The sequence below is a fragment of the Dermacentor andersoni genome, chromosome 1 (genome assembly GCF_023375885.2).
Source record: "Dermacentor andersoni chromosome 1, qqDerAnde1_hic_scaffold, whole genome shotgun sequence".
NCBI lineage: Eukaryota > Metazoa > Arthropoda > Arachnida > Ixodida > Ixodidae > Dermacentor > Dermacentor andersoni.
This window is the reverse complement of record NC_092814.1, coordinates 50,307,840-50,326,838: the sequence shown is the minus strand read 5'-3', so window position 1 is coordinate 50,326,838 and position 18,999 is coordinate 50,307,840.

Here is an 18,999-nt window from a genome sequence, read left to right as displayed (position 1 = left end):
GTACACCATCGTTCTGCCAACTTTTCTTTGCTGAGGATCCCTTTTAGAGGCATTCTTAACGTCGCGTTGCACGCCGCCGCGATTTTTGACCAGACACCGCAAGCTAAGTAAGGGGTATCGGACCAATCGCAGACAGACAGACAGACGGACGGACGGACGGACGGACGGACGGACGGACGGACGGACGGACGGACGGACGGACGGACGGACGGACGGACTAAAATGAAGGGGACGATATGACTCTCTAAGCAGTCTGTTGAACGCAGTGGAGGTGTGCAGAGTAAAATAGCAGGGAGAGAGAATGAAGGATACGTAGAAAAGCCGCGGAGTTACACAGCTGGTTTGAGTCCCATACTGCAACCATTGTTCAAAATACAGGCTTCGGGCGTTTTCACAAGCGCTGCTGACTTTGCGAAACTGTTTCTAACGAACGTGGGCAGATTCATCACCACCACGGAACCCAGCACGGAAGACGCTTTGTATTGCCAGAAGGGCTTGGCTGCTTTCAAATTACCCGCGCCTTTCCACGCGGCACGCGAAGCTGCCCACAGCGCATGTGCTAAGCAATGCAGAGCCGCCGTTCCTGAATCGAGTGCTCATCGTGGTTCGTGTCGGGGACCGACGGCGCACGCCATGGCACCGTAATGGCGTCGTACGATCAGCGCGGGACACGAGCTACAGGCGGGGAGGCGCAGCGATCGTGGTGTGAGAGGAAAACGTGTGTGGTGTGCAACAGGACGGGGCTGGCTATTCCTTTTCGTTGCCGGCACAGATTCGCTCAAAACGTAATGTGTTCTTTTCATGGTTCGATTGCAATGTGGTGTGTGCAATCACTGTAATCATCTCGGCTCCCTATATAACTATGTAGAGGAGTATATCTGCACGCGTTTATGCAGGTGCGTATGAGTACGAAACTTCCTATTCTTGCGCAAATGATTAGCGTCGCTGCGTCGCGCGCCATTTCCTTCTTTTCTTATGAAAAAAAAAACAGAAAAAAAACAAGTATGTTTTTATAAAGAGAAACTTTTTTTAAAATATTTGTTATATGCATAGTGCGAAGTGATAAATAAAGACAGCAAATCTAATAGTCGTTACAGAACTTACACTTCTAGAGAAGACTTTAATGGTATGAAATTGCGAACCTCAACCATCTACCCAAGACTTCTGCTTTAAATAGGGGGACATTGAACAACGCTATCTTCAGAGCGTGCGGCCGTTCCCTATATATTTATTGTCGACCGGCTGCATAGTTAGAAGCAGCGCAGAAGGAGTTGTCCAATGTCTTTCATTTATTCGCCGCAAGAGCACGCTGCACCATTGGCTCTGTCTATCCTATTGCATTTTGGGAATGCTGGAAGAGGTCAGGCTGACCGACCTCCTTTGGGTTAACATGGGACGCAGAGACTGCTTCTCGAAAGTGAGTCGTGTAAAGCGACTCGGAAAGGCAGGATCGTTTTTGCCCTGCACATCCATCTTGTGTAGCACGGCTCACGCACAGGGTTGATCTGAGTGACGTGAGGTGATCACCAGTGGCCACCAGCGAACATGACCACTTGTGAAGCTGCTTACCGCTCTGAGAGGATGCTCCATGGAGGTATCGCTATAGCGGGATAAGCGCAGTTAGGAACAAAGGAGGTTCGGTATGAGGATGAGCCCCGAAATTTTAATAACCAGAGCCAAGCCAAAGTTCTCCAACATCCAAGGTAGTTATGGCTAAGTCTTTTTCTTGCGAACCGAAACACAATGGCTCGAAGCGTGCTTAAGGACGGTCGTAAAGAAATGGCTCTCTTAAAGTTGAAATAAACCAAGGATCCTTAGGTCACTACTGGCTATAGGAGATGTCTCCGTCAAAGTATATTTACCGCTCATCAGAATGTTGGGTAATGCTCCCTGTGGTAGGCGGCCGCAAAGAGAACATCGAGACACCACTGGTGCTACTATCCCCGATTTATTTTGCAAACACAACGATGCTTACGGCATGACAAGACTGCCAACCACCGTACGCTTGGAAAATACTCGAACACTGATATTCACTGCCCGTCGCATTATAGTTTGTTCAAGACGCTTCTTTGCTTCTGAGGACTGGCTGTGCGCATACGAACACCTTTGGCTGCGTGACGCTGTTCTTGCGCGTTGACGGAGTCTGACTTCCCTCCCTTTCTCTTATCACTTATTTTTTTTCGTCCCCCACTCCCCCCCCCCCCCCCAACTCTCGCAGTGGACGTTTCAAAGTGCATGCGTATCCACCTGATTTCTTTTTTGCATCTGTGAACAGTGTATGGCATTGCTTGTGAACGGCGTCTGTCATAAACATATAGTTACATAATATTAAAGTTGCGATCTTTGAGGTGCATAAACACAAACACTGCATGAAATTGCTCGTTGCATATAATGGATGTGAACACAATTATGCTCGTCGCCGGTAGTTGTATAGCATTTGCGTAACCACTGCACTAAACTTTCGTTTCACATAGAATCCAACATGTGTGTTGGATTCCATGTGAAACTGCTTTACGCCTTCGTAAAGCAGTATTTTCTTAAGGGAATGTGCGTGCTCAAGCTTTGCACACTGACAGCAGTGCCAGACCACAACACGTAGCACATATGGTAGGAGACGCTGCACGTTGTTGTGACTTCGGGGTGGAGGACGAAAGACTGACTCTTTCCGCAGACGAATAAGAAACGAAAAGCTTTATACAATATTTACAGATAGTGGATGATAGCGTACAAGTAGCTGCAAGAGCGCATCAGACCGACTGGGCGGCGGGATGCGACTCTTTCTTCTCACAATGGGCTGGTTCTCCCTAGAATCCCTTTGGCGACTCCTCGTCGGCAGGAACCAGGTGGCGCAGGGTGATGACGTCGCCCGCGTAGAATTCTTGATTCGTCGGGGAGATAGCTGTGCGCTTCATGAAGTCGCCTCCCGTGTCGAATTCTTGATTCGTCGCGTAGAAGTGGGAGCTCCCGTCGCCCCGCTGATATGCACATGGTGCTCGTAGTATGGTAACTCCCATCGCGTCGTGGTAGCCACGTGGTGCACGTAGTATGGCAGCTCCCGTCGCATCGATGATAGGCACGTGGTGTGGCACAATAACGCTCACGGTGCCCTCTAGCCAACTCGAGGCAAGATTCTCCACAGTTTTGCAAAGGTAGTGCAACCGCGTATGCCTTGTGGTCATGGCGGCGAAGGTCCATTAACTAAGCGTCCTAACGCAGCCGTGGAGTAAAAATTTAATTATGGTGTTTTACGGGCCAAAACCACTTTCTTATTATGAAGCACGCCGTAATTGGAGACTGCGGAAATTCACACCACCTGGTGTTCTTTAACGTGCACCTAAATCTAAGTACACGTGTGTTTTCGCATTTCGCCCCCATCGATATACGGCCGCCGTGGCCGGGATTCCATCCCGCGAACTCGTGCTTAGCAGCCCAACACCATAGCCACTGAGCAACCACGGCGGGTTAGCCGTGGATCGGCCAGTGATTCGCTTATCAAGTTGAAGCGTAGGCGTCTGTTCAGAGTAGCGTCATCTTTCCGACGCGTAGTCCATGCGGCTAGCGTCGGCAGCACTCGTAGAAGCTGAAATAGGCGAAACGCCATCTGGCCGGTGCGCGCTGCATCTTCTTTGTGTCATCTCGAGCTGGCCCAAACAGTTTTCCAACTTTTCGGAATATGTGTCCTGTAAGGTCGCTGCTTTCCTGCAATGTTTCAGTCTGATTGAACATTTGTTTGCACCCGGCTATCGTTTAAGCTCCTGCAGAATATACCGGACGCGGCGGCGTCGTTTCGATGGGAGCCGCCTGTGCCGTGCATTGGGTGCACGTTAAGGAACCTCAGGCAGTCCGGAGTCCTCCACTACAGCGTGCTTCGTAATCATATCGTGAATCTGGCACGTAATACTTCAGAATATATTTTTCATTTCTTTAACATCTGGGACATGTCGAATTAGTTCCCGGTAGCTTTTTTTTTTTTTTCATTTCTTGTGACACCCCCAATTGCCCACGTAGCTACAAGTTATCCACTATGCTCTGTAGAGTCCCCACTTCATTTCCTCAAACTTTCATTTCCATTTGGCTTTTAGTTCTCTTACAGCAATCGTTTCAAACATCTGGCGAGGGCTTTTAGAACCTAGCGAGATTTTGATATCTTACGATTCTCTGAATTAACACACGTATTTATATTTTCTCCAGCAGATGACAAACAATGTCTCCCGAATTTCTGCAAAGTTTCGAGACTTCTACATCTCGGAGAACCCGCCGCGGTGGCGTATACATAGACATCGCTTTAGCGTTGCACTGCTAAACTAAACCCGAGGGCGCAGGATGAAATCCCGGCCCCGGCGGCCGCATTTCGATGGGAGCGAAATGCAAAGCGCACCATGGATTGGGTGAACGTTAAAGATCCTCAGGTGGTCAAAATTAATCCAGAGTTTTCCACTACGGCGTTCCTCACAATCATATCGTGGTTTTGGTACGTGAAATCCCAGAATAGTTAATCTCGGAGAATCGGAGGAGACGCTTTCTTTCACCCATGCGCTTTGTATACACGTATTTTCGAGACGAGGAAAACTATTCCAGCAGCCATTCACAGCTTCGCTGAAAAGGTAACGTCGCTTGAATGCTTGCATATAAATGACATGTAGCAGAAGCTATGCCCTGCAACAATCTTGTGGATGCTATAGCAACATTCAGCAACGCAAGGGGTTTACATATAAGCTAGCGCATGCAAAGGATATAATTTTTCTGAACATAAAATACTTGACTGGCGCACGACGGCTTTGATTCTTCTTCGCGCGTCAACCCTCTCCAGCGCCTCCCTCTCTAAAAGAGGTGTTGCATATAAAACAGTCAACCTCTAAAATAGCCCTGAGGACCAGGAGCTCGCTTGTCGACCGCGTGACTCTATAGTCCAAAGTGGGTCCCACTGGCGTCGTCACAAGTCCGAGGCCTCGAACGGCAGTCGCGTTATTCGGCCTGACACTCAAAAATCACCGTGGACAGCGCAGGTGGTGTCCCCTGGTAGGTGATGTTAGCCTGCTTTTTGTTTTCTTTAGGAAGGGGTGGGGAAGAGGAGAGGCTCAGAAAGGCGAAGTGGTAGGAAGAGGTGAATATTGAAAGAAGAGAAGGGAAAGGAGGCAATAATAGCCGGGCTGTCATCCCGGAGAAGCTCCGCGAGAGCTCGAGGCAAAGGCGAAGCAAGATGCTTCAAGCACTCCGCCGCACGACAGACAGCGCAAGGAGGAAGCCGACTCCGTAACAGCCAGAGGCTGCCCGGATTGCCAGTGCATCCTCGATCGCTCCATAGTGAGCTCAGTGAGCACCCCCATAGAACACAGAGGGAGGGGTCCAAGCTCTGCTTTATGCAGATGCACAGACGCATGTTTTGATGGTGTCTTTTCGGTGCTGCACCACAGTGAAGAAGTTACGACGAAGTTGACTTTTCTCGCGAGCCCGCCGGCGGTGCGGCCGCCGATCGTCGAGCGAAGCACGTGCTTTTGCCCCACGCGCTTACGGCGGTAGCGTGCATGCCCTCCAAGGACATACGTTTCTACTGGCCGTGCTGAAACACCGCACAGATTTGGCAGCCGCAGCTTTGAGTTGTCTCCTATCATGGAAATGATTAATGCGAAACATTCTTTGCTTCCTACGAGGCACCTCGCGGTATAGGCACGTTCCTGTCTCGCCTCGCCTAGGCCCTATTCAATGAATAAACAAACAAGTAAAACTGCCGATAGAGAGATCGAACCGGGGTATTGGGCAAAACGACCCGATGCTCTAACGATCAGACGCCTTTTAAAGTGAAGCTTTCCCTTTACGTTCCCGGGTTTGGCATGGCTGCTGTATTGTGTCTGCTGCTGGGTTGGTCAGTATATTGTCACATATATTTGTGGATTCAGAGAAGTTTAATTGACTAGTGACAAAATGTTTCAAAATAAAAACAAACGGGTAGCGAATCGGGCAGCTGGGCTCAGAGAACAGGGAAACAACCATCGGGCCAGTTTGAATCACTGAGTATGTGGTCATGTGTATATACGTGCCGCTGTTCAACGAACCTCTATCACGCCGATATGAGTCACCGTAGATGCGTGACTTGGTAGGCACCACTGTTCGAAGAAACTCTTTGACGCCAACTTGGAGCGCTGGGCATCTGCCACTCGATCTGTGCTGATCTTCAATGAACATCTTTGATGCCAACTTGGGTGACTAGGTATGTGCCGTTGGCCATGTGCCACTCTACATTGACGAAAAACATTCCTTAAATTTCTGCCGATGCTGAGCGGAATCGAACCTAGATCACAAGGGTTCCTCAAGAGCAGCAAGACGACGCAACGTGGCGGATTAGCCGATGCGCAACAAATGCTTGGGGTATGCACCGCTTTTCAATGAACGCCTTTCACGCCAATGCTTTAGAGAGCTGCGCCATGAATGCACTAGGTATGCGTCGCTCTTCAATGAACCTCTGGGCAACTTAAGTCACCGAGTATGTACCACCGAGTATGTACCACTGAGTATGTGCCACCGAGTGTGCGTCAAGCGACGGAATACTCAGTGCTCGCAGGAACCGGCACGCCACGCGCGAACTTCTCGGCAGTGACACTAGATGGCGCAGCGCGCCCAGAAACAAGCGCGAGAAAGGAACTCGGTCGCCGCATAAAGCGGTGCTCAGCGTTCGCACGCACCGGCGCACCATGCATCTCGGAGGCAACGCGTAGGCTTCGCGGCGGCGGCGATAGATGTCGTCAAGTGTTCTTAGGGAAGCGCGAACGAGTAATGCCGCTGCTGTACACGCCTAATACATAACTCGTTTTAACATTGGCAATATGTTGAGTCGCTATATTGATTCAGTGCTAAACGCATTACCGTTGACAGTAATCGTGAAATGGGTTTCGTCAAATTATTTTCGTCATTGTAGAGCGGCACATTCCCAGTGGCACATAACTATAGTTACACAAGTTGGCGCCAAATACATTCATTGAAGAGCGGCACACGTTTACTGGCACATGCTCAGTGACTCAAGCTGGCATAAACAAGGTTCATTGAAGACGAGCACAGATCTAGTAACACATACCCAGTGCTCTAAGTCGGCGTGAATGAGCTGCACCTACCCAGTCCCGCATCTACAGTGGCCCATGTTGGCTTGAAAGAGGTTCGTTTAAGAGTGGCGCGTACATACACACTGCTCCATGCTCAGTGACCCAGGTTCGTACGACGATTCGTTTCGAACCATGTTCCCCGAGCCCAACAGCCCACTGTGCTACCCATTCGACCATGGACCAGCAGTGACCCAGGTAGGCGGGAAAATTGATACATACATACATACATACATACATACATACATACATACATACATACATACATACATACATACATACATACATACATACATACATACATACATACATACATACATACATACATACATACATACATACATACATACATACATACATACATACATACATACATACATACATACATACATACATACATACATACATGGCTCGGGCAGCACGTACCGCTGTGGTACGTTACTCGCAGCGTTAAAGTCGAAGGACCACTCAGCGATGTTCAATTGGACATTAATGCTTTCGCATTCACAACTGATAAGAAGTACTAGGTGTCCTCGCATTTTTGTTATTTTCTTCTCTCTCTCTCTCTCTCTCTCTCTCTCTCTCTCTCTCTCTCTCAAATTTGTCTTGTTGGCGCTTTACTGACTTGTGCACAGTCGCAGAAACTGCAGAACGTGCTTTTTTTTAATATTCGATCGACTGTCGACGTACGTTTTGAAAACTGCTTTATTGACGAAGTATTGCGCGCTCGTTTCTCGCGGTCAGAGGACCTTTAATTACTCTGTTCACTGTGAAACACGCACGAGAAACAGCCGCAAATTTCCCATTGCGATCCGCTGCCTGTTTTGTCCAGTTAAGCTGGTAATTAACGTGTGGTCCTCGATTCGCTGTCCAGCGATTAGATGTCCAGCGAGACTGACTTGTACGTATACCTCGACTGCTGTACACTTGGGATACCCGCGGAAGCACGAATGTGTGCCTATATCGTTTCGACGAGTCGCATACCTCCTAAAAAAAAAAGAAAGAAAGAAAGAAAGAAATAATACCTGAAGATGCGTGAAGCGCGCGTTACTGCATATATGGCGGCGAAAGTTTTGGCCATCTCGCCGATGCGGACGTTTCGTGCCATATATATATATTTTTCGTTGCCCCTGTAGGCGTGGAAAGGAGGGCGTTATCTAACAATTTGACCGGCGAGCCCCGGTGGCATCCGGCGTTGGACGCACCGATGCGCAAGGCGCGCCGCGTGATCGGAATACGCGTCGCAGCAGCCCGGCGTTCAACGCACGCTTCCTTCTGCGTGGATCGGGTTTGCGGCTTTTAACCCACGGCAAAGCGGGACAGCCATAGAGGACCACGCGTGCAAGTAATAAACGTAGCAGTAAGGGACGCGGGTCCGGACTCGCCAAGTGTGCGCATATCGCGTAATTACGAGTAACCCGCTATAATCAGCTGCAATTATTGCGGTCGTTAACTGCCCTGCTTCCGTCACCCTGTTGGGCTCCTTGTCGCTGTTTTGCACTGGCGATTACAACCTGTGAAGGATGCACGTATACTGTGTGTTCTAGCTCAACGACGACGTGTAATAACGTGTAGCTATATCCTGAGCGCTAGTGCTAGCGCGCGTAGTTAAGGTTCCTGAAGCAAATTTTGTTGGAATTAAGCTGAGCAATTTTCGTTGTTTGTGATGTGATTACAAAATGGCGAGACAGGCTACGTGATAGCCGGCTATCAAATATTGCTAGTTAATCAACCATTCCTTATTAAGAAGAAAAAAAGGAACTAAGTAAAAAAATTAAGAAAAAGAAGAAAATTCAAATAAAAGAAAGAGAGAGATTAAAATTCGTGCACGTATAAACACAGGCACTCCGCAAGTACTTGAGTTAACGTCTGATCATGTAACGGCGGCCAGTAATCACAGATGTATGCATTGAGCGCACGGCGCATTATAAACGGTAAACACAGACGCTTAATGTTTACTGTAGGGAAGTGTTAGGCAGAAAAAAGAAGGAACAATCATACATGAAGCCTCTTGCATCAAATAAAAAAAAAACGATAGTTGAGTCTGCACTCCTTCGATCCGAGTACATATTCAAATAAGAAGTTTAATACGCAAGTCCGAAAATCTCTGGCACGCTTGGTGAGCGATGGTGAGCGTAGCTTTCTTTACGATTTTCCTTTCCATTATTTTTGTCAAGGTTTTGATTTCGTAATCATCCTTTCAAATGTAACAACAGCTGATGTCCAGCGCCTGCCCTGCATGCTTTGTGTTCCTTGTCCCGTTTTACTGAGCGAATGCGTCCCACCATTCCGGTATCCAACTCGTCCAACTTTCAGCCGCAGTTCAAGGCGAGTGACGGCGTGCGCGAACTGAAGACGCAGTCGGACGTCGACGCGCCTGACTGGTTGTGCTTCTTTCTCATGCGCATACTAAACTGCTGTGAGCAAAACCCACTGACTGCTGATCAGCGCGTTTTATTTCTCGAAAGAGGAAACGCCTGTTCAATGGCGAAGCGGGGCTAAAAATACGACCGTGCGGTATTTCTGGGTATTTCTCTTTTAACGGAGAAGGCGGACGACGCACGCATCGACATAATGGCACCGTTTGCTTCATTCGACTTGAAATTTACAGTCATGGTGCGTACGGAAAAAAAGAAGAAAGAAAGAAAGATCGATCGATCGATGGCAAAGGCAAGCAAAATGAAAGGAGGCCGGGTTGATGCCGACCTCGCTGAGCTAAGACAGGATAAACAAAACGATTCGACATGTGAAAACCTGTCGAAGAAAAAAAAAATATTGGCGTATAGTACAAAGCCAGAATGTAGGTATTTTCGTACATACCATGAATAACTTTTCATATGTTTGAAATTTTCACATGAAACTGACAAGCGGAGGTAGCAGCCACACTTACAAAAAATGAAAGAAAAAAGCAACACTTCAAGATCACAGGTACCTGAGATGCGGTCGCTCGACAAGGGCCGAAGGATTCTTGCTCGACCCGTGAAGCTTTTACTGAATATCGCTTCTAGTTTGATCAACAATAATGCTAGCTCATCAAGGTTGCCCTTCAAGTTTGTCGATAAATAAGCTTCGGCGAAGGGTGCCATGCGTCACACCTATATGATCGTGTGTTTATTTTATTTTATATACCTCGTACAGTCAACCACAAAATTTTAAGGAACACGAGATCTGCGAAAAAGATGAGTATCTGCGCAGCCTCACAACGCAGCCTTGTATTCGCATTAAGAGGCTCTACCGGTACGTGTGAACAACATTGTGATAATCGGTTTTACTGAATACTGTTACAGGATGCTCGGAAATCGAACGTTTTCTGAGATCCAGTGGTCCGTAAACTTTTGTAGTTGGCTGTACATACTGCAGACCACAAGGTCCAAGCAGGACAGGCGCATAATAGTAAAAATAATTGCTAATGCAATGAATGAAAAAGCATATCATAGTAAAAAGTAGAGTTATTAATACATTGACAGGGTGCAATTAGCAACGGAAATGCAGAAGTTGCAGGAATATAAAAAATACACAATAAATAAAGAGAAAGGCACTACTGGATCAGTTACATGTACTTATCTCAGGCGATTCAACTGAACTATTGTTCACGGAAAGCACTTTTTTTTCTTTCAAAATAAGGTGTTTTTGAGCTTTCTTGCTGGTCTGTTTGCTTGTTTACTCGTTCTCCTTCTTCTCTGATTTTATTCGCTCCTCTTCAAGTGGATGGGCGTAGTATTGCTTTTAAGAGACAATTGCTGACCCGCTTCTCATTATCTCTTTGTAGTATTTATATATATATGTTCAAATGATTATTAATAATAATAATCAGCGCCGTGTCGTCATCACATAATCGACCCCGCTATACGAATACACCCACCAGTTAAATGTGTGCCTTATTTGTCTTGTTGAGAGTATCAATGCAAAATCGAGCGGCTGCCTATATTGTAGGCTATAACATTCATTTTTAACGGCGACTATCTTAAATAAGTGTGCACGTGAAACGTCCGTTGGTTGCTAGTTTCAGTTTGGTTGACGCGTGAAAAATATTAGAGGTATGCATTCGAATACCTGGGTCTTAACTTTCGCGCTTTTTCTGAACGTTGAATCGAGGGCTTCGATGCATAGAAAACTCGCGCGGTAATTTTAAATATAGCTATTTCTCTCTTTCTTTCTTTCTTTCTTTCTTTCTTTCTTTCTTTCTTTCTTTCTTTTTGACGTAACGTAGTAGTCTAGTGGCCACATGCAGCCTGTTTTTGAGGCAGTATATGTGAAGGACTGTTCGAACTGAAATTATGAAAATTTCAGTTATCTTGTTTAGAGTCGAGTGCGCATGCGCCAATATGCCACTGTCGCACACCGCCGTCCTCGCGCGTCGGCAAGAGCGGTTGTCAACCTCGCTCTTATCGACACAAAACTCTATAGTCGATCTTCCACAGGAACCGTTGACGGACGCCATCTCTTGGGCTGCTCTGTCCACCATACTCGAGCTTTTGCGTCTGATTTCACAATTTTTAGAGCGAAGCTGTCTATGGCTACGATCTGGAAAAAAGATGTGTCCCCCGAGATGGTGACACAAACAAATCATTATACGGGGTGATCCTGGTGATAGTGCAGAAAGGGTCCAAGCTCAATGGCGCATACTTCTGTGGGCTCGGGTATGGTAGCTCGGGGACCTGTCGCGCCCTTGCACTACCCTTATCACACGTGGGACCCAAAGAGGTCCCAGACACAAGGGTAAGAACATATTCTTTCGAAAAAAATGTTTTGCGCAACTTTTTCAAAAATGACTTTAAAAAATTCTCGGCTCCAACCGCGCAAACGCGCTAGTGCCACTGCTCTCGCTTTCGTTGTCGTATTCCACAGCTGGCTCCGTTGCCGCTCATCATTCCAGCGTAGAATTTCACTTCTGTCGCCGTGATAGGGAGGCCTCGTTTACAGTGGTATGAGCCATTGCTTAAGGGGGTATGAGCCATTCATTGTCTTAGGTGACGGACATATTTAATAACAGAAGTGATACGCGAATGTGTGGGCGTACCTATATCGCCACGATGACCACGGATTAGGAGAACATATATCGTCGTACCTTTGTTCAATATTCTGGGTCACCTATGTGTCGTGCGCAAACAGCTTCGCTGGTCTTCCATCTTCACGTAGTGGAAGGGCTCTGAATTTTCTAGCCTTCGCCCTTTAGCACGTCTAACGTTCCTCGCTTGCTTGCATAGCGCTGTGGGAACCACCAGTTGACCTTCGTGTTGTGTTTCCTCTCGGCTTCAAAGACGCAGCACAGGTTCAAGGTTGCGGTAGAAGCAGCTGTTTTGCACTTTACACAATATTTTCATGGCCTGGGCAACGCGTGACTTTTGCAATAAGAGTCGAAGGCTTGTGTTGCTATACACGTCGCCGACTCGCCGCGCTTGCACGTTTGTTCTGCGTTCCTGCTGCTAGCTCCGCTCTTTCCCTCAGCTTTCACCCAGCGCAGCGCTACCTGCGGGTTGCGCCACTCTGTCGGAGGGGCGAGCGTACACGGGCCCAGTGGCTTCACCGCTGCCTATCAGCGGGATTAAGCTTTCTTGGATGGCTGTTACTAAATCCCCGCTATTGATTTTGTCCCCAAGTGATGACGGTGAGATTTCAGATTCTGCTTCTAAGGCGCAAGCTTCGGATGCCACAGACTTGTCGTGTGCTCAGTCTCTGTAGTAGACACATTACAGTGGGCTCGCGCGTTAGGCCCAGGCCTTCATGGAGCCCGCTTGTGCCATGGATCTCACGGGCACACCAAACTGGGCTCAGGCTTTGATCGCATATGCCTACCGATGGAAGCCTCTGACGCGCCCTCGTCGTTAGCCGTTTAGTGGGGTTACGCGACCTCCGGCTGTGTCCCGTCAAGAATAGCTATGCGTTACTGAATAAGTAAACACAGTGGCTTACACGTTCCGACATGATAAATGTTGTCACAATAGGCTTATGTGCTGTCACTGAATGTGAAATGAGTGAAAATGATTTATGATTTCCACAACATTGCGGTAATCTTTGCTTTATTGCCCAACAGTTTCGGTCGGTGGATCGACCTTCGTGAGGGTTTACAGGCCAGTGAAGTCGTCCTGTTGGTCGGCGAAGCAACACAGTGGGTCTGTGCTGCTGTTTGTGTCAGGCGAGCCAACAGCAGCAACATCACGACGGTGGCGACAATCGTACCACGGCGACGGCAATATTTCTACTCCGGCCGTTCGACGCGAATGTACGGCATGCCGACTGTTGGGCTCTTCATAAGTACTGGATGGGCGTAAGCGAGAGAAACGCGCATTGCTACGTCATCTGCAACTATGTGTTATACAATCGTACGCAACTATGCCTATGTCATGTAATCTATGCTAAAACGACGATGGCATTTGTGCTCGAACGAAAGAAACCTTAACATTTGTACGATGTGGGCCGATCATAAAGGCTGTATAGCACACCTTCTAAGTAGCGTTAGCTGCTGCGAGGAAATGAATGGGGTGTGAGGGCTGATCCCGAAGGCGGTGCGGTCCAACTTAGCACCTTGAAGCGCTAGCTGCTACGAGGAAAGATTGCAAGACACTGGCACGTGCATGGTGCGCACGCCAAACGTCTCCAAAAGCTAGCTGCTTGGTTTTGGTACGAGAGAAGTGAGGGTGCTATCGTGGCCTAACGATAAACGAAGAAATTGCGATTGTTACCTAATGGTTAGAACATCGGGCTGCGGTACAGGCCGGCAATTAGAGGTTCGATCCCACAGCAGGACGCTTGAATTTCCTTTTCATTCAAGGGGCCCGAAACGAAGCGAGACAGCTGCGAACCTACCTGCCTGCTTACCTACCTACACTTACCGCAAAGTGCCTGGAAGGAGGCAAGTAATGGTTCGCATCATTAAAAGCGTGTTACAGCGTCGCAAGAAGGGCGCGCGGACTTTCACTTTGATTTTCAGCATTTTTCGGCGGCGTACATCGGTGCAACACTTTATACAGACCCGATCGTCATTGCGATGATCGATGCACTGCGCTTGTCAGTTTGCAACGACCGTACCTGGTGAGGAGCCCGTCAGGAATGAGCGAATACATCGCAGCGCTAGCGGATGTCTAGGCATCGAACAAAAGTCTAACGCGAGCTCTGTGCGCAGCTTAGTTTGCACTGTAGGCGCTTGATGAAGTGGAGTATGTGTGCCGCACATTACGGCGCCCGACCATGTCAAGCGTACGCGAGATTCAGCCAGCACGAGTCGCGTATGCGCTATGGCGGGCTTCGCAGCAAGCAGCAGCAAGAGTATACGACGCCCTGCCTCTTGCTGTGTTGCCCGACAGGCCGGGGGTTTCTCGTCATGGCTGGCATTCGCGGTGATTGAGAGCAGGCTGATGGAACTGACGTTTGTAGGCCTCCTCCTTCTTTTCTTTTCAGCACTCGAGATTTCATTTTTTTTTTTTTTTTTGCTCGGCACACACTGAAATGAGGTGCGACTCGTTTTCGAGCCAGATTAGATTGGAGAGAAAGAGGGTTAGTAAGGAAAAGGAATTCGATAGGTGTTCAGTGACTAAGATGAATCCCCAACTAGCCTTAATCCGTCATCGGGCTAAGTCAATAGGGAAAGCCCATCAAAGCACCAAAGAAACAATGACAAAAACGAGAAACACCTACAGCACGACAGCTTAAGCGATGACGACAACAAGAAAAATTCTGGTGGTCTATACGCCGGAACCACGATCTCATTACGACGGACGCCGTAATGCGGGGACTGCGGAATAATTTTGACCATCATCAAATGCGTGGCATACGAACGGTTTTGCGTTCAATGCATTCAACAACAACAAGCAATTACTGGTCTTTCGTATTGTGCGTCCGTGCTTGCAGGCAAAAAAAAAAAAAAAAAGAAGCCGCGTTTTGTAATTTTCGTAACAAAACCAACTTGGCAAACTTGTACTTGCAGAACCGAAGCATGCGCAGGCGCATGTATGTTTGACTTTATTACCTTTTTACCTTTAATGTATATAGTGGAAACATCCGCAGGGTTATCGCTTGCTTTTGCACTATAGTAATCTACCTGTGGTGTTAGATGTTTAAAAATAGGAGTGGATAACTCGAGATGAAATAAAAATTGCGGAAGTGATTAAATTCACATGCAGCAATAAAGAATGAGCAGCCCAATGACTTGCATAGATGTTGAGAGGACTTATAGAAATGAAAAAGAAAAGGGGGCTCACACACACAAAGGGGAGACGACACAAGCCCTCAACAGTTATGCAAGACCAACTTTTAGTCCTTCTTAGCAACGACTTTAGCCGAAAACAGAGCCGCTTTCGATGCTCGGCCACAGAGAGGAGATTCGCAACTCAAACATTGAAGCAGGTTTGGATGAAAAGTATGAAGAGATGCGTCTGCGGTCACAACTACTATCATTTTAACAAACCGCGTGGAGGATAGTGGTATTCGCGTTTGGTTAGTGGAACGCCCATTCTTAACGATGCTTGTAAAACGCGCGCCGGGCGCTATCTGCAGTTTCCGCACGCGAAGTTTGTGTTCTCCGCACGGGGAGCGTTCGGCAGTCCGTTTTCATGCGAGTCTGTGCTGCCTCTCTCTCTCTCTGGAGCGTTTAACGAGCTGTCCAGCGTCGGGAAACACCCGAGTTCGTCAGGCACCACCGTCATTTAATCCCCCGGAAGAGCGCCGCTCCGCAGTGCACGCAGGCTTCCGGGACGTGCAGCCACGGTGCGAAGCGAGGCGGAAGCGCGCCGGGCGAAAAACAAACGGCAACGCGGAACGGCGTGGGACGCGAGCTCTGTTGCGCTGGAGCTCGGGTGTCCGCATTATTTTGGGCTTTCTCTCGGCGCGAATATAGTTATTGGTTGCCAAACAGGCGCGCGCTGCCGTGTCGCATTTTTTTTTTTTTTTTGTCGCGCCTTTGTTTTTGAGCAGCGTGGTTTGGTAACGAGAGGGAAATGCTCTTTCCGGGAACCGCTCGCCCTTTTGGAGATCACGCGACGCCCACCTTCGCGTTTTTGGCGGCGTGCCATGTGGCGCGGCTAGGCGTTCGCTTTCGTTTCCGAGGACCGGAATTAGCGTACGGGTGGCACGGAGAGCGCGCGTTCAACGAGAACAAGCGGAGTGTACACCATGAACACGACAGCGGGGAAGCCTGCTTTCGCATTCGCCAAGACGCATTGAGCGGCGTGAAGCAAAACATGCGCGTGACGGACGCGGCGCATACGCCTTTCGTTACCTTGAAAACCTTTTAGCTTGGGAGCTCCTTCTGAATCCATGGGAACGGGAAAAAATTGTTTTTTGTCGGCAACCGCTGCACTAAATTTGACGAGGTTTGTTGCGTTTAAAAGAAAAGTTGAAATCCAGAGTCTGTAGGAAGCAGAGTTATTTATTTAGGCCGTCATTTTTTTAAAATATCAATTCTTACAATTTCTGAATTTCAAAGAAATATACTATGAAGTTTACAACTTTGTAACTCGGACGAAAAAGCTATAGAGTTCTGGACCAGGACGAATTTTTCTTCAGCTGCGAGGCTTTTCTTTCGAGGAACTCGTATGGGTTCCCTTTGTAGCAATTGCTGCGATTCGGTGGATGTCTCATCTTCCCTTTATTAATTGTTTCTCTCCGCCTTGCGGGTTTCCGCAGAACTATTATCACTTTTCTGTAGAATAAAAACTACAGAAGAAGGAGGTGGAAACAGAAGGGCAGCAAAAATATGAAATAATGACAATTTCAATTCGTCCCAACTGAAATTTGTGGCGCAAACTTCATAGCCATTAACCTCCCTTTTTGAGGTCCTGAGTAAGCGCGATTGGCCCCATTTTCTTGGTGAATATGTGAATATTCGTTACACTGCGAGAATATTTTTTTTTATAGCACGGGTTACATTTTGCTTGCGCAATCACTGTGTCATACGAACAGACGCGTGCGCTCATTACGTCTATCACATCTGTAGTGGACCTTCAGGCGCATTTATTTATTGACAGCTCAAGGGGCCCAGAGGGATATTACATGAGGAGTAGGCAAAAAAAAAAAAAAAAAAAAAAGCAGAGGTTCTCATTCCAGATGTTAAGTAATGGCTCTCTATGGCTGTTTTAAACTGGGTGCAATCCGTTAACATGGGGACGTGGGTGGGAAGGTCGTTCCAGTCTTGAAGTGAATTTTTTTGAAATTTATTGAAAATTTGAAATAAATTTTATTACGTTCATTCCGAGGCGTTTCGGTCAATTGAACGGGTCGAGTGAAGTACACGTGTGTGTGTGTTTAACAACAGCTGCTTTGGGCTCCCAGACGTTGTCGCGTCTGGTACTTGCGTCACCTTCGCGATGGTGAAAGTGTGGCTCAATATGCGAAGGAACGCTAAGACGTGTTGGAATGTGACACCCGTGCGGGTGGCGTCAGCGAGTGATTCATTCTGAGTCCATTGACCTCCGAGCAGCTCGTGGCTAGTCAATAAAGGGAGGAAAGCGAACAAGCCCTCGGCTTAGGCGGCTTATTGTTCGTTGTATTTGATGCCTCGTTGCTAGGCATATTTTTTTTCTTTAACACGAGATATGAATGTAGTAGTTGAGAAGCGTGAATTGCTGGGCCAGTTGGTTCATGCTTAAAAAGGGACACTAAAGGTTACTATTAAGTCAACGTGGACTGTTGAAATACCATCCCAGAAACCTCGAAACGCTTGTTTCGTGCCAAGGAGAGCCTTATTTTAAGAGAAAATGCGTTCTGAAGCGTCAGCGTGCCTCTATAGCGCAGTTCAAATCGCCCGCCCTCCGATCGAGGAATACTGACATCATGGTCTCATAGTGACGTTGCGCCGTCGGTGAGTAAAACGGCGTCCGCAGACGGCGCTACGGCTTTTCTGCGCAAAACGCAAACGCGCGGCCAGAAACAGAGCCAAGACAGAGCCGACAGCGGCGCGAAAGCGGGAGTATGGTGGCTAGCGGAAGGAGAAACGCGCGACCATAAGCTGGTACTTCATTCTATGACGCAAACTTCGACGCTCGTCGCAATGGACCCTGACAACGACAGATTGGCTCGCGATGCTGGGCTCAACTTCAGAGATTTGAGCACTGACGAGCGCGACCTGTTGCTGAGGGTTCGCGCTGCCGGCGTCGTTGCGTACTATGACGGCGGCCTCGACACCGGCTCTCCGGAGCGGGAAAGCAACGAGGGCTTCCCACGACATCACATGGACGTGGCATTCTCGCTGCTTGCTCCAAAAGAAAGTTTCGCGAGCCAGCAGAACCCGCACAGCACGACGCGATAACGAAACTACTGAAACTCCAAAGCGTGCGCGGCGCAGAGTCGAGCGCGCAGAGTCGAGCGAAAACGAAACCTTTCGACCACCCATACTACTGAAGGGTAGCGTCAAAATGTTATTTTTTTCTTAGAATCGAATAGACGTAGACAAGTAGCATTTTCTTCCGTCTTATAATCGAATGAAATGATATTTTTAATACGAGTAGTTGAGTATTAGTAACACAAATTATGAGGAGTACTTTCGTCATCGGGCTAGTACCGGAATGTCGCTGGGGGGTCTCAAATCGTGTCATGCATTTACCTCATTTTCTCGGTTACTAAAGCTCTGTTTGCGATTATATTGACGCCTTAGACCTTCTAGAACATTGCTCTACCAGTTTAACTTGACTTTCTGGTAACCTTTAGTGTCCCTTTAAGCGAAAAAAGCCAGCGTAAACCAAGAAGCAGAACTAGGAGGAGGCACGCACCCACAAAGTCGCCGGACTTACAAGTGATCTATTGAAACATACACCTCCTTTTAAACACCGCTTTTCCCGCGCAAGCGCACATGCCAAAGAAAGAGACCAATACGACGCATTGAAGATGTCAAACAAATACCCCTATAGAAAACGCCACTCTTTCTTTGTGATGAGCACAGATGTGTCGCTTATGCAAACCCGCTCGTTCTTTTTGA